This window comes from Bos taurus, chromosome 7 (assembly GCF_002263795.3).
Source record: "Bos taurus isolate L1 Dominette 01449 registration number 42190680 breed Hereford chromosome 7, ARS-UCD2.0, whole genome shotgun sequence".
NCBI classification, from domain to species: Eukaryota; Metazoa; Chordata; class Mammalia; order Artiodactyla; family Bovidae; genus Bos; species Bos taurus.
Genome location: NC_037334.1, coordinates 16,307,597 through 16,324,168, shown reverse-complemented (window position 1 = coordinate 16,324,168; position 16,572 = coordinate 16,307,597). Strand labels below are relative to the sequence as shown.

General features: G+C 47.3%; 1 protein-coding gene across 7 annotated transcripts in view; it reads right to left on the bottom strand.

The window, feature by feature from the left end:
- The window catches only part of ARHGEF18 (Rho/Rac guanine nucleotide exchange factor 18), a 100,102-nt gene that overhangs the window by 21,772 nt on the left and 61,758 nt on the right, over window positions 1-16,572 (bottom strand). Inside the window, exon 1 of one of the 7 annotated variants that reach the window (XM_059888597.1) lies at window positions 12,102-14,301. The exons of the other annotated variants lie outside the window; for them this stretch is intronic. The gene's annotated coding sequence lies outside the window, so the exon portion shown is untranslated. Of the gene's footprint in view, window positions 1-12,101; window positions 14,302-16,572 lie in introns of those variants that run through there. 7 annotated transcript variants of the gene reach the window in all.

The following is a 16,572-nucleotide window of genomic DNA, read 5'->3' as shown; positions in this document are numbered from 1 at the left end:
GCCCTGCTCCGACTGGGGCCGCAGCGCCGAAAGGATCTTGGAGGTCAGCAGCTCGTTGTCCAGGAAGATGCTCTCGCTCCACTTCCTGGGGAGAGAGCCGTAGAAGGAGAGCTCAGGGCGGCTGCGGGGCGCGCCCTCCCTGTCGCCGCTCTTGGAATGCCCGTTCCCCATGGTCACGCTCTGGGCACTGAGACTCGGCTGCTCTGTGCTGTTTTTATACCCTGGAGCAGGGAGGGGGGGGAATCCTTCTAGAAATGGCAAGCTGGTTCTCTTACTGTATTGGCTGAAGCCGTGGGTCTGGAGGGCAGGAAGTGGGTCCCCACTGTGACCGTTCAGTGTGGAAATTGCATAGGATTTTCTCCTTGGGTAAAACACCAACAAAACGGCAACTCCCCCACTCCAGACCCTTTCTGTCTTGGTGGGGAGAGGGGGCAGATAGTAAGGATCAGCTTATATCCGCCACAGAGAATCTTAGGATCACAGACTAAGGACCTCGTACCGACATCACACACGCGATTGTAATTAATCTGAGACCAGCTGTCAGGGTGATTCTGAGATGTGGAGACCACTGGGTCTCTGATGCTCGTAATTGCTAACAGAACCTGAGGCTCTGATCCTATAGTAGAAGGTGATCGGAAACCAACCGAACACACAACAGGGGCCCAGCAGGGCTGTCTGTGCTCATCAGCTCGTTAATTTCAGAGTTGGCATGTTACTGTTGATAGCAACTTATGCCCCCCAACCCTGCCACAGATCATAAACTTGAATGTGTTCTACTCATATGTGAATTCATTCAATCCTCTCAGTAAGTGTGAAACTAGGCAATCTTATCTTCACCTTGATAAATAAGGACACTGATAATTAAGAAGCCCAATGCCACTTATATTTGATAAATGAAAGCCCATGATATACTCACAAGACGACCTGATTCAAATCTATAATTTTTTCACACTTGTTACTAGCAGTGCCTTGCATGTTACTTTAAGGTCACAATCTATGGGCGAGTACTGATCTATTATAACTATACTTGAAGTCATGATTATACTGGATTTTGGACACACACCCCCCAAACACAATACACACACACACACACAATAAAAAACAAAAACAACAAAACCAGAAATGTAGCAACAGACTGGATGTCGAGCGGAAAGGATGTTGAACACAAGTAAGAGACCAAGAGAAATTTGAAATTAAAATAATTTCAAATTATTTTTAAAAAATGTGATGCTAGAATTAATGTTTTAAAAGTGCAAATGTAATTTTTGCCTTTTTTAATTTAAAAATATGTATTGAAGGACTTCTCTGGTAGTCCAGTGGTTAAGAATCCACCTGCCAATGCAGGGGACAAGGGTTCAATCTCTGGTCTGGAAAGATCCCACATGTGATGGGGGCAACTAACCCTGTGCAACACAACCACTGAGCCACCGCTCTAGGGCCTGCAAGCCACAAGTACTGAGCCCATGTGCTGTAACTACCAAAGCGTGCGTGCCTAGAGCCTGTGCTCCGGGACAAGAGAAGCCACCACAGTGAGAAGCTGGTGCACCGAAACTGGAGAGTAGCCTCCCTCGCTGCAACTAGATAAAAGCCTGAGCAGCAATCAAGACCCAGCACAGCCAAAAATAAAAATATGTACAGGGGAAAAAAAAGTGCTGAACATTTAGATGCACGGTGCCCACTGATTCCTCCCTCACTGATGGAAAACTGCAGCTCTTAGAAAGCCAGGCTGTCATTAATTAGGCTGATTTTTTGCTGCCTCTTTTTTGGCAAATCCACCATGTAAGTCAAGCCTACTTGGGATGGGCTGCTTGGCTAATTTTGAAAGCCACATTTAAAAGCTTTGCTCTAAGACAAACAGCAGCCTTTAAAAGAAATCTGACCACTGGCATTCCAGATCTGGCTCCTGGGTCCCCAGCGCATCCCTTCCCCGTCCCCTGGTTTCTCTATGTCACTCGAGGAAAGTAGTTGGGATTCTGGTTCTGAGTAGCACGGAGACTGGGTGGTGCCACATGCTCAGTGATTTCAGACGTCCTGACATGGAGATCGTAAATGGCTAATGGTGCCTGTTATCGTGGTAGACACAGGTGACCAAGCTGTCGCCCATATACCAACACCTGTTTGGCAAAGGTGAAAATCGTAAACCGAGGCCTCCACGGTCCCTGGCAAGTGCTTCCCGGCATTTCTACACCCAGTGAACTCCACCTCGGCGATTATGATCTATCTGGATGTACAAACGGGACGAACGCAGAGACAAAGCCTTTGCCCAGTGTCCTGGTGTGGCTGGTAGGCTGTTCCTGTGACCCAAGGTCCTGCCTGATGTTGGATGGATTCTGCTGTAATCGAACAGCCCACAGAAGAAAAGGTAACCAGGAACGCCCTCAAAGAATCACCGCTTCCAGAGAGTTTTTAGAAAATGATGGATAACACTAAATCTACAGTAAGTATAATCAGAGCCTCCTTGGGGTGTTCGGAAGACACTTTGAGGTTCTTCCGTCTTGGTCTTGCTTAGGGATCCCAGGTACCCCTGGACTCTCAGAAGGGGAGAAGGGACAAAATTCCAGGTAACACAATGCTGAGTTGGCCCTGACAACGTATGCCATGATTTACTCATTTACTCTCATTATTGTCTGTCTCCTTGGTAGGAGGGAGAAAGGGTCTCTCACAAAGTAGGCACCAAGAAATCACTGTTTTACAGGATTTTATTCAGCTAGAAAAAGGAATGAAATTCTGACACTTGCTGCAACGTGGACAAAATGTGAGGACACGATGCTCAGTGAAGTAAGTCAGACACCAAAGGACAAAGATGGTCGGATTCCTCTTCTAGGAGGTCCCAAGAGGAGTCAGACTCCCAGAGACAGAATGCAGGATGGGCTGAGGTGGGTTCCTGGGGTGGGGGAGGGGAATGAGGAGTTTTGCTTAACATGGACAGTTTCAATTGGGGAAAATGAAGAGAGTTTTGGAGATGGATGGTGGTGATGGTTGCCTGACACTGTGAATGTACTTAATGCCACTGGATTGTACTCTTCAAAATGGTAAGGCTGGAGCCTTAGTCACCGGATTACCAGGGAACTCCTAAGTGACTCACATTTTTCACTTCAACTATCTCTGCACGTGATTGTGAACACCGCACAAGTACTGATTCGAGGGTTACAGACACATTTTACCCAGCAGGTGAATCTGCAAACACGGAATCCAAGAATAATGTCGTTCGTCCATACAGTGGAATACGAGGTACTCAGCCAAAGAAGGAACGAAAGGTTGAAACATGCTCCTATGAGGATGGACCTGGGAAAAACCCTGCTGAGTGAAAGAGGTCAGGCACATAAGATCTCTCAGTGCAGGATCCCGTCTCTAGGAAACATGCAGGATAAGTCCATCTACAAAGGCAGAAAGCAGATTAACAGGTGCCTAGGACTGGGGGCTTCCCTGGTTGCTCAGACGGTAAAGATTCTGCATGCAGTGTGGGAGACCTGGGTTCTATCCCTGAGTTGGGAAGAACCCCTGGAGGAGGGCATGGCAACCCACTCCACTATCCTTGCCTAGAAAATCCCACAGACAGAGGAGCCTGGTGGGCTCAAGTCCATAGGATTAAAAAGAGCTGGACATGACTGAAGCGCCTAAGCACAACAACAGGACTGGGGGAGATTGGAGGGTGACAGCTCATGGGTATGGGGTTTCTTCTGGGGGGTCTAAACTTGACTTCACGAAAAAAAAATGAGAAGGGGGAAATTCCCTGATGGTCCAGTGGTTAGGAATTGGCGCTTTCACTGTCCTGGGCCTGGGGTTCGATCTCTGGTTGGGGAACTAAGATCCTGAAAGCCACGTGGTGTGGCCAAAGAAACAGTTTTTAATTAAAACATTTTTAAAATCAATAAAATGGATTGCAGTGACTCTGAGAACATTAAAAGCCACTGCACCGCACACTGAAATTGGTGGATTGTATGATATGTGCATTGCATCATGGTTAATGGGTAAACTGAGAGGAAGGGCCATCTTTCTGCAGGAGGAGAGGGAGCCAAGGGATCTGTAGGCTTGACACCCACTGTGAGTGAATCTTGCTGTCCCTGACTCTGAGACAGCAGGAATCTGTATTTGTCCTGCCATCGTGTTCTCCTACACCAGGACAGCTACGGTGGGGCAGGTGAGCAGTGGCCGGGCGCTGGGATCTGGGCGGTGCTGTCTGCACTGCCATGGGAGCCACCCGGGAGCTTAATTAGCACCCTCTGCCTGCCGCTGAGAGGTGCCATCGACCGGTGTGCTCCTGGCCCACTGTGGCCACCCGTCCACCGTGGAGGGGACCCAGAGGAGAGGGAGGGACAACAAAGAGAAGTGAATGGTAAAAATGGAAAAAGTTCTTGGCCTGGAGGAAAAAACACACCCTGTTCTCAGCCACAAACACAGACAGCAGTCCGTTCTCAGGAATTTTTTTTTTTTTCAAACCTGGAATCTAGAAAAATAGTGTAGATGATCTTATTTGCAAAGCAGAAATAGACACAGACATAGAGAACAAATGGATGGATATCAAAGGGGAAAGGGGTGAAGCGGGTGAGCTGGAAGCTTTGGATTAACATATACACACTCTACTGATAGTAGGTATAAAATCGCTAACTGATGAGAACCTACCACACAAGGAACTCTACTCAGTGCTCTGTGGTTACCTAAATGGGGAGGAAATCCAAAAAAGAGGGGATATATGTAAACATACGGCTGAGTCACTGTGCAGTACAGCAGAAACTGACACAACATCGTAAAGCAACTGTACTCCAAAGAAAATCAATAATAATAATAATAATAAAAGATGCTACCCTGGGTTGGGCTTCCGTGTGGGAAAGCCTCAGACAGACTGGTCATATAATACAGGTATATATCCTAAGCCTGGTGGCTCAGACGGTAAAGATTCCGCCTGCAAATGCAGGAGACACAACAGACAAGGGTTTGATCCCTGGGTTGGGAAGTTGCCTTGGAGGAGGGCATGGCAACCCACCCTAGTATTCTTGCCTGGAGAATCCCATGGACAGGGGAGCCTGGAGGGCTACACAGTCCACCAGGTTGCAGAAGCAACTTAGCACCCACACACCCTGGGTTATGAATCATATCCCTCCTAATGTTCTTCAATGAATAAAAATAATAACGTAATCACTTTTAAAAATGTCCTTGCTGCTAAAACCACAAAAACAAAAACCCGTTTTGTCTTGGTTTCTTAAAGAGTGGTCTCTGAGCAAATCAGGTGACGAAGCTGGTGTGAGAGCTGAAGTGATCCCACCTTGAGATGTTACTTGGGTGACAGACCCCACGCTGTGCAGTTCAGGTGAACAGGGGCTAATTTCTATCCCACTTAGGCTCCCGAGTGAGCTGCCATCTATAAATCCCGATACACCAGCAGGACCCCATCAGCCCCCGGGGGAATCGTTAAGGACCCACAAGAAAAGTCTATGAATATGACTTAATAGTTACAGACCTGTTGAAAATTAATTTTCAAGGAAACCCATCAAGTGACCATCTTAATTGGACTTAAACTGTCCTTCTATAATCTAGACCCACACTGGTTTCCAGAAACACTGACTTCCAAATAAGAATTTTAAATTCTAACCAACAAGGATATACCCCCTGTTGTTATACCAACAACCATATACCCCCCTGCTGTGTAGCATGGGGACCTATATTCAATATCTTATAATAACCAATAATGGAAACGAATCTGAAAAAGAATAGATATACATGTATTGTTGTTCGGTTGCTAAATCGTGTCTGACTCTTTTGCAACCCCATGACATGACTGTAGCCCACCAGGCTCCTCTGTCCGTGGGATGTCCTGGGCAAGAATACTGGAGTGGGTGGCCATTTCCTTCTCCAGGGGATCTTTCCAGCCCGGAGATCGAACCCAAGTCTCCTGCACTGGCGGGTGGATTCTTTACCACTGATCCACCTGGTATTACTGAATCATTTTGCAGTACACCTGAAACTAACACAACATTGCAAATCAACTAGACTTTAAAAATTTTTTTAATATTCTAAATGGCAGACTCCTCCTGTCACTCTATAGGAAACCAACTGGAAACATCTCTGGGAGGCAGCTGGGCCAGGGTACCACGTTCCTGCAGTTTTCTACTGCAGGCCAAGCAAGTGGATCAGACTGGCGGCATCTTTAGGCAGGACCAGACTTCCCCAGCCGCCCAGCAGTTTTGGAAGCTTGGCTTCAGAACAGCTCCCCCATTTCTCCCATTTGGGTGAGGTCCTGGGTCCTCCTCCCACCACCTCCATTCTTTGTGTTTGCGAAAACTTCTCTCCCAGGCTGTAAGTGCCGCCTGTCTCTAGAGAGTTCTAGCAAGCACAGGCTGCAGGGAGAGTGTTCCAGAGACAATTAAGAAAATCTGATGCCAAGTGGAGTTTTCAGTTCACAGCTCCAGGCTTGGCGGCTGCCTGAGAACAGACTGAATCGATGCTGAGACAACTCATTGATTTCTCTGCCTTGCTTCATTGTATGTTATACAACCGAGGTGGCATAAAAAAGAAAAAGAAAAAATATAGGAGGCAAAAAAAAACAACAACCCCAAAAAACAAAACCAACAGCCAAGCCCCAAATCTTAACCCCCTGCCTCAAAGGACAAGGAAAACAACTTAAAAAAAAAGGCATACTGTGGTTTAGAAGAGTAAGCCAGAAAGAACATTCTTTGTGGATCTGAAATCACCCAATTAACAAAATACACAGCCCCCTTACTCCCAATTACGTCAAACCAGCAAACACCACTATTAAAAAAAAAAAAAAAAAAAGTGGTATTTTCTTGACTGTGTGTGCAGAAGACTTAAGCATCACAAAACAGTATAAAAGTAGAAATAACCCATAACGTCACCGTCCACAGTTAACTGGTACTGGAATGAAGATTTGCAAGTTGAGAATTAATGTTTAATACTGAGTGATTTAGAGAGCCATGTTGAAAGCTCCCTCATGTACAGCAAAAGGATAATATGGTAGCAAATACCATATTTTTTGCATAAATACTGTACAGGACATGGGGGTTATACCATCAAGTGATATGCTTGCAAATTACAATCATACAAAATATTCCATATTCTCTATGGATAATTCTGGAAGTTAAACATAGAAAGGACAAATGGCCATGTCTGTGGGCATAAACATGAACTTCAACCTAAAAACTTCATGTTTTTCACAAACAAAAACTCAAAATGGACCACAGATTTAGAACCATAGAAGTATTCAGAACTAACATAGGAGAAAATCTTTAGGAACTGGGGCTGAAATGGTAAAGAGTTCTTTGCTGTGACACCAGCAGCCTGATCCACAAAAGAAAAAAAATTTTTTTTAACTGTCTTCATCATGATTAAAAATGTTTGCTTGTGGAAGATCTCTTAAAAGGATGGAAAGAGGCTTGGGAAGAAATTTGCAAACTGCCTGATGAAGGACTAGCATCTAGAATATATAACAGACTCTCAAAATCCAATCGTAAAAATACAAACAACCCATTTAGAAAAATGAGCAGAAGAGATGAAGACTACATTTCAGCGAAGAAGATATTGAATGATGATGTAAAAAAAGCACATGAAATGATGTTCAACATCACTCAACCGTCAAATGCAAACCAAAACCACCAGGGACCATCACTACCAGGATAGTTAAAATAAAAAAACAGTGATGATGCTAATTGCTTGCGAGGATGTGGAGAAACTGGATTGCTCATACATGGCTGGTGAGAATGTAGAGAGTGCAGTCGCTCTGGAAAACAATTGGGCAGTTTGTAAAGAAAACAAAACAACTGCATTCCTAGGTATTTATCTCAGAGAATGCAAAACTTCAGTCCAGACAAACACCTATGCACCACTGTTCACTGCTTCTTTGAAGCCCAAACTAGAAACAATACATGGGTCCTTCATGGAGTAAAAGGCTAGACAAACTTCAGTCTACCCACACGACAGAATACAACACACAACAGTCAGGGTGGATCTCACGGGCATTGTACTGAGATAAAAGAGCCAACCTTGGACTTCCCTGCAGTGGACTGGAATCCACCTGCCAATGCAGGGGACGAGGATCCGATCCCTGCTCTGGGAAGATCCCACATGTCTTGGAGCAACTGAGTCTGGGTGCCACAGTTAATGAGCCTGCCCTCTGGAGTGTGCGAGCTGCAACTGCTGAAGCCTGTGCTCTGCAATAAGAGAAGCCACCGCAATGAGAAGCCCCTGCGCGCCACAACTGGAGAGTAACCCCGCTTGCCACAAGTAGAGAAAGCTTCAATGCAGCAATAAAGACCCAGCACAGCCATGAATAAATGTTAGGAATATTTATATTTCTATAAATGTAAATAAAGGCATTAAAGTAAATATGCAAATAAAGTCAGACAAAAAAAAAAAAAAGAAGAAGAAGAATTCCTGCAGGAATGTGAGCATCGGGAAACTGAGTGGGAGATATATGCAAACTCTGTACTCTCTTTTTTTGTAACTTTTTTTATAAATTGAAGAGTAATCCCAAACAAATAGTTACTTTTTTTTTTTAAAGTTCAGGAAGAACTGAGCCTTATTAAAAACAAAAGAATAATTTTTGAAAAGATATGTGTGTGGACACTCTGAGTTATGTTTAAAAAGGACTAGAATGGGCCAGGCCCTTCTTGGCAGAGGGAGGAGACAAGCAATTGAAAATATTTATTTAGGGATACCCATGTTCAGCAGTGGCGTTATTCACAGTGATGCTGAGGTGGGAGCAACCCAAGTGTCTATAGGTGGAGGAATGGATTAACAGATGTGGTCCATTCATGGCACTGGGATTTTATTTTAGTCTTAAAAAAAAAAGGAAGGAGATGCTGAGCCCTGCCACACTGTGGATAAGCCTTGGGGACATGATGCTCAGTGAGAGAAACCAGACACAGAAGGACACAGGGTCTGATCCCACTCACAGGTGGTCCCTGGAGGAGTCAGATCCTCAGAGACAGGAAGTGGACGGTGAGGCGGGGGCGGGGCGAGGGGCCAGGGAGTGAGTGTTTCATGGCGATGGAGTTCCAGTATTTCGAGACTCAAGTTCTGGAGATGGATGGGGAATGGTCACACTGTGTTGTGAAAGTACTTTCAGCCACTGAATTGTGCCCTTAAGATGGTTAAGATGACAAGTTTTTAGTGTATTTTATGACTATTAACATCCCATTAAGGGACTCAGAGTGTGTCCACACAAAAGAAATGAGACTCCTTCACTGTGGTTTCCGTCTTCATTCCGTGCAGGTGAGATGGCCCCTGGACTGCGAAGGAACAGAAACAACACACTTCGAAGATCATCAAGGCTCAAGGCAGGACTAGGCACGCGTACTTGACCTCAGCTCCTCAGGGCCAGGCACAGCACAGCCCAGGGACACAGATGGCACCAAGTGAAGTCCCTAGACTGAACGATGCTCGAGTGGGACATGGACACAGCTGGCTGAGCCTGTGTGGAGCACCTCTGGGGGAGCTGGGGAGGACAGAGATGACAGAAGGGCAAAGCCATCCTGATTGGCAAAGAGGAAGGAAGTTAATCTTACAAACTCGATGTTAATCTGTGGCAAAAAAAAAAAAAAAAAAGCCTTCTGGGATGTGAGCATGGGACATAATGGGCTGAGAATCTTAGGTTTCCTGTTCCTTGGAACAAATCAAGACAACTCCGAGAGGTGTGCTCTGCAGCACTAGAGGAGAGTAGACAGAGAGAAGGTGCTCATGGTCGCTACAGCAAATGGCCTGCTAGTCCCTGGGCGGTTCTGGGCACAGTGGGGAGACAGAGTGGATACGGGCCCCTGGGGTATAAGTTAGGTGCTGGCTGAGTCCCTTGTGACACCCTTGTAAATTCACAGGGGGATTAAGAACCCATGAGCACAGCTTGAGGGACTTTAAAATTTACTGGGACCACACTTCCCTGCTGGTCCTGTGACTAAGACTCTGCACTTCCAATGCAGGGGACCACCCGGGTTCAATTCCTGGCCACAGAACTAAGATCCCACATGCTCCAAGTAAGAGCCCGCATGCCACAACCAAAAAGGTTCCACAAGCTGCAATGAAGATCCTGTGTGCTGCAACTAAGACTCGGTACAGCCAAGTAAATAAATATTTTAAAAAGTTTACTGGGTGTCCACAAACACTCAGGCTTGGCAGTGGACTGATCTTACACAGAAAGAGGGTCTCCAGTAGAATGCCAAAGGGCTCTGTCCTTGGCCTTGACTGAGATGAGACCATAGGAGCCTTGCTTATCAAATTCACGGATGACACGCAGCAGAAAAGTTGCCCCAGATTTTGTTTGTAAATAAAGACAGAGAGATGAATTAACACAAAACTGTCTTGGAGAAATTACTATAGAGGAAATACCAAGAGATCCAGCAAAGATGGGGGGTGTGGGGCAGTTCCCACCTGCAGCAGCAGCACAGGTGAAAAACCAGGGGGGCGTTCCAGGTGCCTGCCAGCACCTCAGTAAACCACCAGCGTGGTGCACACAGGGCTGGGTCACCTTAGGTCACAGCAACGTCAGTGAGATAACCAGAGCTAGGAGGGCTAAGCCGCTGGCCGGCCAGGCCTGCCTGGGCATTTACCTTGGGCCACGGCCAAGTCCAGTGAGTTCACTGCCCCAAAGTGGCACCCAGGAAGCCACACGATTTTCTAAAAAGTACCAGAGAGGGTGGCACACAGGGGGCCCCAGGCCCCCACGAGGGCCCGGTGGGGCATGCCTGGAAGGTTGACAGACCCATCAAGGGGTCCCAGCTGTGACTGGAAAGGAAGGGGTAGAAGGTTGGGAGCGATGCTTGGAGGAAAGAAAGCGCAGGATGGTGTCCATGCAGGACAGGCCTGTGGGCGGGTATGGAAGCAGGTTCTCCTGGGGGGCTGCCCTATGCAACAGGTGACGGTAACAGGTGAGGAACTGTCACTTTCCCATAATTATTAAACACTTAATAGCAACTGCCCAGGATTCCACAAACCACACGGAACCACCGCTCCTGTTTCAGCACATTCTTTTCCATCTTTATTTCTGTTCATTTCAATGAGGAGGTCATGCTGTCATCCACCATCAACCATTTCTGATCTGCAAAAACAACCTTTTCCCACAGTTGGACCTCACATGGGGGTGAGCTCTTGCCAAACTCAATTTTGCATCCCGCCTTTCTGCTGAAGATGTGTCATAAACATTCTGTCAGCCTGTGAAACACACTGCGGAAAGCTTGTACTGTGGCTTTTGTACGGAAGTCTTCTGCAATGGCTGTAAAATCACTTATTGGAGACGACCACTCCTCTAATAGGCTTCCCAGGTGGCGCGGTGGTAAAGAATCCACCTGCCAGTACAGGAGATGTCATGAGAGATGTGGGTTTGATCCCTGGGTGGGGAAGATCCCTTGGAGGAGGAAATGGCAACCCACTCCAGTATTCTCCTGGAGAATTGTCCTGAAGAACTGTCCAGTATTGTCCTGGAGAATCCCATGGACAGAGGAGCCTGGTGGGCTATAGTCCATGGGGGTCGTAAGAAGTCAGACTTGACTGAGAGATTGAGCACACATGCTCCTCTAATGTTGTGTTGTAATGTTTCCTGTGGTTATAAATTAAGCTGTGATGGACACCTGCATGACACACTTCCGATCAGCAACGGATATTTTCCTGGGATAGATCCTTATTAGCAGCTGGGTAACCCCCGTGGCCCATTTCCACAGTCTGTTCCCCCCATCACAATGCAGACAGTCTGGAATCTTCCTGATTGTGGGGAAAAAAAGACCCTGTGTTTTCAATGCAGGGGTTGCAGGCTCGATCCCTGGTCGGGGAGCTAAGATCCCACAAGACTTGCAGCCAAAAGAAAAACAGCTCAAAGAGCTCTACTGAGCCAAAAGCACTCTGGTGAGCTGGGGGTATGTGGCCTCCCCCAACGAGGGAACTCAGACTTGACACACTTTCCAGGAGAGGCGGGGTCCCCTCTGCACACACCCGTTCTTTCCCCCATTGTCCCTGGGGCCCCTCCCTGGACTCTTCGGGAGCCCCTGCCCCTCTGTGTAGGGCCCTCCCTCTGTACCAGTGAGACACGCCCTGGCCGTTTGGCCAAGGCTGTGACCTCCTTGAGAGGCTGCCCGCCCAGACTTGCCAGCCCCGTCCCTCCTCACCTGCTGCCAGCTCGGCTTCCCACGCACCTGGCTAGTAGTCCCCATGGCTTCAGGATGCAGTCCTGAGCCCTTGGCCTGCTTCAGACAGACTCTCTGGGATGTGGGCCCTTCCTAGGCCTCACCTCTTGCCACCATGTCCACCCTCGGAGGCCTTGGGGACCCTGGCCCAGGCGCCCCTTTGCTTCGCCAGCTTTGGGGCCAGGCCAGAGTCCCTCTGGGTTGCCCTGCCCTGCTTCCCACCCTCAAGGTCTAGGCCTTTTGGTGGTTTCTTTACCCTCCCCCACTTTCACTGCATCACTCAGGCTTCATTGAACCTTGACCCCCATGAGGGTAAGGGGTGGGTGTCACTCATCTCTGTGTGACATCACTGGCCATCTTTGGGCTCAGGGCACAGCTACACAGGCAGATCTCAGCCCTGCTGGGAAGGTCAAAGGCAGACATCCAAGGGTGAGGCCTGCAGTAGTCAGGTACAAGCCTGTCCAGCCTGTTCTTGGTTATTTCACTTTAAAGACACGTGGTCACCTTTGCACACTTCTCCTGGGGTCTCTGTGGCTCTCTTGTTACCTTAGCTGACTTGATGAGGACAGCTTCACCCCCCCACACGGCCCAGAGACACCCCCACCCTTGGGAACTGGGCAGACACTCTGCCCTTGCCCTTGGCCCACCTGGTTTTCCTGGCAGGTTTGATTTATTTTTGTTGTTGTTTGGTCAGTTGCTGAGTCATATCTGACTCTTTGCAAACCCAAGGACTGCAGCACACCAGGCTTCCCTGTCCTCCACTATCTCCTGGAGTTTGCTCAAATTCACGTCCATTGAGTTAGTGATGCTATCTAACCATCTCATCCTCTGTTGCCCACTTCTCCTCCTGCCCTCAATCTTTCCCAGCATCAGCGTCTTTTCCAATGAGTCAGCTCTTCCAATCAGGTGGCCAGAGTATTGGAGCTTCAGCTTCAGCATCAGTCCTTCCAATGAATATTCAGGGTTGATTTCCTTTAGGACTGACTGGTTTGATCTCCTTGCTGTCCAAGGAACTCTCAAGAGTTTTCTCCAGCTCCACTGTTCAAAGGCATCAATTCTTTGGTGCTCAGCCTTTGTTATGGGTTTATTTATTTACTTATCTATCTATCTAGGCCATGCTGTGCAGCTTGTGGCATGTGGGGTCTTAGTTTCCAGATCACGGTTTGAACCCTGGCCCTCAGCATTGAATGCTCAGAGTCCTAACCACTGGCTCACCAGGGAAATTCCTCCTGGCAGGTTTTAAACCTCTGTGTCTGAAAGCAGACCAGATGGAATCCCACTACCCATTTGGAATTGGGGTGGTGGGCCAGGCCGCCTCTAGTTTGTCAGGGGAAAGAGAGGGAGGGGCTGTGGGTGGTCTTGTCTCTAGCCTTCCAAGATCAGAACCTTGTTTCCCTCGGGCTCCTCCAGCCCCAGAATTCTGAGAGATGGAGGAGGCTCTTTCTACATTGTGAGGTGACCTCTGATTAGGAAATTTTGATGGCACACTACGGAAAAACTTGGGTGCATGGGGAGAAACCACACTCTTCCACGAAAACTGTTCAAAGCTCCTTTTCCTTCTAGCACATCTGAGAGTTAGGGATGCTTTGTGGCGTAAAACATACTCTAACTGGAAACATTCACGTGAGACCTTTATTCTGGCAGAAGTGGGCCAGTCTGTCCCCATTATCCCTCAAGTAGTTTAGCATCATTTCCTCACAGGGACATGATGTGTAGAAAAATATTACTCTGACATTGCTGGGAAAAAAAGAGGCTGGGGTAGGGCAGTCAGGCACAGCTAGATTTTAGTACCCAGTCAGTAGAGGTTAATTATGTTAATTAAGCAGCTGGTGTACTGCCTACAGTCAGTTCTTAACATTCTTAATAAACCTTAACTTGAAAGTTTTTTCTGGCGGGGGCGGAGGGGGGGGGAACACTGGCTTAATTATTCCACCAATAAATAAGGTACATCTCTAAATTAATATCTAATGTCAAGATGGAATTTCTCTAAATTATTCTTGTTTTGTAAAGATAAGAGCTAACTAAAGCAAACTGCTATTGGTGAGTCATCTTAAAGAAAAAAAAAAAGAACAAAGCAGAACATTCTTGGGCTTAAATCCAGGCAGCTGCATATTACGCTCCTGGAGAAAAATGCAGTCCAAACTCCTTACCTGCACAGATTGCTGGCTGAAAAGAAATGGTCCTCAGGAAACTCAGGTAAGGGCTCATGCAAAAATGTCACCTCTGTCACTGTTATCTGGATTTGATCCCTCAATTATAGTAGAGGAATGAACTTAAAAAAAAAAAAAAATTTTTTTTTTAAAGATAAAATTAAAAACCAGCCAATACTCTTGTCATCATTCACAAATGACTCTGCCCCAATATCTGTTTGCCTGGGTGGTACGCTGACAGCTGTCATCACAGTGAATATACCCCAGAAGGTAAAGAATCCTCCTGCCACTGCAGGAGCCACAGGCTCGATCCCTGGGTTGGGAAGATCCCCTGGAGAGGGGAATGGCAACCCATTCCAGTATTCTTGCCTGGAGAATCCCATGGACAGAGGAGCCTGCTGGGCTATAGTCCATGGGGTTGCAAGAGTCGAACATGACTGAGCACAGCACAGGGCATGGTCTTTGAATCATTTTAATCATTTCCCTGTAGTCAGATGTCAGAGCCATGTATTTCAATAATATACGCAAGCGTCAAGGGGACAGAATTGCAAAGGCAGAGATTAGAAAACGCTTTATGATTTCAGATCTGTGTCAGTAAACTGCTTCTCCAAATAAATGTACCGACGAGAACAACACTGCAGGAAAATAGGAAAACGGGAGTAAGGAAAGATAACCCTGGGAGGGGACACAACAGACTGACAGCTAGCCGCAGTTGCAAGGGATTGTGGGTATTTCCCCTCATTTTTCTGTTTTCCAAATTCCCTGTGATGGCCATATGACCTTTATAGTTAAAAAAAAAAAAAGAAAAGGTTAATATTAGGAGGAAGCTGAATGCAGGGTGTGTGGGAACTCTGCACAATCTTATTTTTTTTTTTTTTGCTGAAGCTGTGAGGTTTATGGGATCCTAGTTCCACCACCAAGGATTGAACCCAGGAGCTGGTGGTGAAAGTGCTGAGGCCCAGGTACTGCACCGACAGGGAATTTCTACATGATCCTTTTTTTTTTTTTAGATTTTCTTCAAAGATCTAAAATTATTTCAAACGATTTAGCATTTGGATGGCTGGAGTCTTCTTTAAATTTCTGATTAAAAGGAAATTAGAGAGGAGAGTCTCTACCATAGGTTTGGTTTCAAGCAGGAAACCTGACAAATTTCCATTAATGGAAAGGCTGTTGGATCTATACCAAATGGCAGGCAAATAAAAGTGCATTTATCTACTTTAAATATTGAAGGTCTATGACTTTTAAAAAGAAGTGCTGGGGCTTCCCTGGTGGACCAGTGGTTAAGACTCCACGCTTCCACTGCAGGGGGCTCGGGGTATGAAGAAGAGAAACAAGGAGAAACAAAGTGGGCAGAGGGGGGAGGGACACTGTCATGGGCCTTTAGAGGTGCCTCGGGTTTATACTTTTTCCTTGAAACTGAAGCTACAGAAAAGTTTATGCATGAGGGTCCTAGATCAGATTTGCCTCTGGAAGCGGCTGATGCAACCAGGGAGCAGTAATGGAAGGAGCCAGGGGTGGAGAGTGCCAGGACTGCTGACACGGGGGATGGGCAGGGGCAGACTCAGGGCAGGGAGAGGGGAGGGGTGACCTTTGACCTAGGATGGGAGTCGCCCAAGCTGCTTGGGAGGTCTCAGGTGACAGCTAGATGCAGGAGTGGGGCCCTCAAGAGACAGTCCAGAAGAGGGATGGAGACTTGGGCAGACGACAGTACCTGAAGCCAAGGAGTGGACGAGACTCCAGAGCTGGAGAGACTGCTTTGCAGAGCTGCCTGGGGACTGGATGGGGCAAGACATGGCAACGATGGCCCTCAGGGTCCCTGGCTGCTGCATGTAGTGCAGAACAGCGGGCAGAGGGAGTTCATCTCAGAAGCACTGCTTCATCAACTGAAATCTGTAGGCTGTTTTCTCACAGGCTGTCATTCAGTCCTCGTTCTCCATCCTGTATTTCCCTAGCTGCTAATTTAGACCAATGGTTCTCATCCTGGGGTAATTTGGCATTTGGGGGACATTTGGCAGCATCTGAAAACAGTCGAGATCATCATCGGGGGTCGGGGGTGCTCCTGACATCCTAGGTCACTACTAAGGATACTGCTCGGCACCCCAACCACAGAGAACCATCCGGCCCCAAATGTCCACAGTGCCCAGGGTGGGAAAGGCCACGTGAGACCCGGACATGGAAACTGAAACATTCTTTGCCCTGAAGCCCACCTTGCTGGCTTCAGTCACTGAGACCTGGGGGCTCTGATGACACAGAGATGGGGGTCACCCTAAAGCTTTGATAAGCAAACCTTCCACATCTGTGTC